At 37.1% G+C, this 3,601-nt stretch overlaps 1 long non-coding RNA gene across 1 annotated transcript in view; it reads right to left on the bottom strand.

Annotated features, from left to right (window-relative positions):
• Positions 1-2,383, bottom strand: part of LOC106942384 (uncharacterized) — a 6,240-nt gene extending 3,857 nt beyond the window's left edge. The window contains exons 1-2 of the long non-coding RNA XR_001423617.1: positions 2,212-2,383; positions 1,990-2,072 (exon numbers count right to left, since the gene is read on the bottom strand). This is a non-coding gene — a long non-coding RNA (uncharacterized LOC106942384). The remainder of the gene's footprint in view (positions 1-1,989; positions 2,073-2,211) is intronic.
• Positions 2,384-3,601: the final 1,218 nt, after the last annotated feature.

The raw sequence follows: 3,601 nt of genomic DNA, 5'->3' as shown, positions 1-3,601 counted from the left end.
AAAAAACACACATCCATATTTGCCCTGAACCCCCCTAGCTGCGTTAAATGGTTCGTTTCTACTTGGAGTGCTTGAGTGACGCCGTTAACAGCAGACAGTGGAAGACATGAACAATTGTCAGTTACTATGCTGCTAAGAAAAGTTATAAAATCAGGTTTTCAAAATAAAAGAGAGAGGTAGAGAGAGATAAAAAGGCAAGAGTGTTAATTTATAACCCAGTTTTTCTCCAAGAGAGGTGGGTAGACTGTGTGATATTATCAACCATTTAGCATAATTAGCTTAGCTACAGACTACTGTTTGCCTCCCTTTGTGGAGGCAAAAACAGGAGGAGGAGGCATTTAATGAACTAAGAAAAAAATTACCAACATATTCATATATTTAACTTGTCCCTTGTACCTTTTACCACTTGACAACAGATGAATCAGTCAGCAGGAGCTCTAACCCATGCCCTCCTGACCCATCCTCTCCCAAGTAAAATTAAAGCTGCAGTATGTCACTTTTATATAAATATTTTTTTCACATTTTAAAACTGTCATTACGTTGTTACAGTATGGCATGAGAGGTAATCTGTGAAAAATCTATTTCCTCTGCTTTCTCCCAGTGCTAGAAACAACCAGCCAAAGGCAGGAGAGTTTTAGTGCCTTCGATCACAATCTAATTTTTTGTCCGGGGGCCACAATTCCTGGCAGCGCCCCTGGATAGCATAATCACATTATCTACATCAGTGTTTTTCAACCACTGTTCCGCGGCACACTAGTGTGCCGTGGAAATTATTGAACTTCACCTATGGTACCGTATTTTCCGGACTGTAAGCTGCTACTTTTTTCCTAAACTTTGAACCATGCAGATTGTAGCCCGGTGCGGCTTTTCTGTGTACTTTCCTTCAACCACCAGGGGGCTCTCTAGCAGGAAGTGAATCATTAGAAGTCAAAATTGTAGATCAAAGAAGAACGCGCTAATTTTCATTTAGAACAACCACATGCTAGCAGCAGGCACGTCGGAGAAATGTTTTCAGACTCATATGATGCAGCTTTTAAGTTGAGGGCTGTCGATCTGGCACTATAGGAGGGAAATAAAGCTGCTGCACTTAAGCTCGGTGTGAACAAAACCATGGTTAGTAGTGGCTAGCGGCGTAATCATGTAATTTTCTTACCACTAGATGGCAGTAGGTACAGAGCATTTTACATTAAAACAAGAGAATTAGTGATGCATGAATGTTACAGGTAGCGGTGAGAGCATCGTATCTAGCAAGACTGTGACGACAGTGATGGAAAAGACAGTGAAGCTCAGCATCTGTTGGAAAGAACATGGGTCCATTTCCCACAACATGTCTGTGTGAAGTGAGCTTCTCAAGCATGGTTACTATAAAAACTGAAACCAGAGAGAGACTGAGAGCTGTTGAGGAAGGGCTTTGGCTTTCTTCAATTTCTGCCAGGAAATCAGCTGTTTTCATCCAAATATGCACAGGTTTCATTCTAGATGGGTAAAATATACAGATATTGACATTTTGTACATGCAAATCTTCATATTGTAACAGTGAAATGTTTCCAAATATTATTGCTTCTTTCAGAATAAGAATTATTTTCTGTATTCTGGCTATAAGAATGCTTGTGAAATAGTTTGTAAAACACTTTGAAGTTTTCTACAACTTCTTTAAATTTAAGACCACAGTGTTGTGGCCCTGTTCAGGTGTATTTTTGAAGTGGACATGTTACGTGCAATTTGAAATAAGAAATGTAAAATGTGATAAAAGAACATTTTTGTGTTTATTTGATTCCTATTCAAGGCACTTTGATAAGAATGACTATATATGTAATATAGCCGACTACAGATTATCTTTGTTTACATTTTTGGTTGGTGGTGTGCCTCGAGATTTTTTTTCAATTAAAACAGTGTACCTTGGCTCAAAAAAGGTTGAAAAACACTGATCTACATAAACAATACTGAAGCATAAAATATCATCAAACTTCTAAAATATTAGATACTCACACACAGTTGCATCTCTGTCCTCATCATCAGGACGTTCCTGAAGAGTTCTGATTAACACAAATGTGACTCCCATTCCGTGGAGTCTGTGGAAATAAATGTAAAATTAAAAAAATATTGTAGCAAATAAATTGTTTTCTCAAAAATACATAAGTAAATAAGTTAAAATTATTCTCAACCAACCATTATACAGTCGGGAATCAACGCAGTGACTGTAATGCATACCGGCTTCATGACGTCGTCCTCATATCCGTCCTCCGTCCGCCATTTTGTCGATCTCTACTGCTTTCCACACTCTGCCTTGCTGTACTGCGTTATAACAAAATAAATAAAATAACGGGAAGATCAGTTTTCCTTACAAATATGCGAGTGTTCACTATTGACTAAATGTGAAATCATAACTTACTGAATTTCTCTTCGTCCTGGTGAACTCTGTAAGAGCGCCTCGGCACCGTGGTCTGAGGCCTGGCTGTTTAGGCTTGGCCATTTTTCTGGTCTGAAAAAAATTAAAGAAGATGCGAGTATTTTTAAGAGTTCAGAACATCACATGTAATAAAAAATACAATACGAAATCTCACCCTACACTTGTTTTGAGATTATGAAAACGACAGACCGCTTTCTGTAAGAAACAAACAAAGCAACTCGCCTCGCTGCACGTGCTCACTATTCATAAAAGCTTTCTTACCTGAGTTCGGCCTTGTTGGACGGACCGCCGTGGTGTCATCTGTTGTTTTCCGCCGGGAAAATGCTTAATATCAATACTATACTGAAAAAGTAACTCCGTGAAATAGTACTTTTTCCACCATTTCACACAACGCACGGGCATTTTCGTTCATGTTGGGTCTCGCAGTAGCCGGTGCAAATCTTCCTCTGGAGTTTAATGGCGGCTGCTTGACCGAATATGAAAGCGCATTACTGCCACCAACTGGACTGGAGTGTTAAATGAAAGTTGACAGAAGAAAAATACATTCTAAAAGTTATTTCAAAAGTTACGTGACAGTATATTTTATTTTTATTATAATTAATTGCTAAAATGTTTTTAAATGTATAGATGTTTATTTACTCAATTCTACTTTGAGCTGTCTCCTTTTTAGTTCATCCGTGAGTTATATTTAGTGCTTAACTAACAAAACTTTTTAAAAAAAGAATACAAATGTTTATACTCTATCAGAAGGTATCACATACTTTCAACCATTTTGTTCTTCAATTTAAACTTGAGAGTTAAGCAACTGAATACTGATAAATCATCTGTAGTTTCTTAAGTCCTGTATTGTGATGTGGAATGGTGTCACTACCACTCCAATATAGCATGACTCTGGGTCTTTAAAGCAATCAGTGAACATTAACATTAGTTTGAATATTATTCACAAAATACTTTATCTACAATGAACCACTCTGGAACATGTTTTTTATTATTATTTTTGATTAAGTTGTGCAATTCCTCCCATCACAAGATAAATCTTAAGATGGGAGGAATGTCAAAGTAAGATCACGTTTCACAAAAGTCTATTGTATGTAATTATGCATATTCTTCTTTTATATCATCAATTCACCCAAAACTAAGTTTTTCAGTGCTCCAAACACCAATGTAATATAGATTTTAATGGATATGATA

The sequence above is a fragment of the Poecilia latipinna genome, unplaced genomic scaffold, assembly GCF_001443285.1.
Source record: "Poecilia latipinna isolate Pla-1442-1.1 unplaced genomic scaffold, P_latipinna-1.0 Scaffold4234, whole genome shotgun sequence".
In the NCBI taxonomy this organism is placed as follows: domain Eukaryota; kingdom Metazoa; phylum Chordata; class Actinopteri; order Cyprinodontiformes; family Poeciliidae; genus Poecilia; species Poecilia latipinna.
This window is presented reverse-complemented; position numbering and strand designations above follow the sequence as displayed.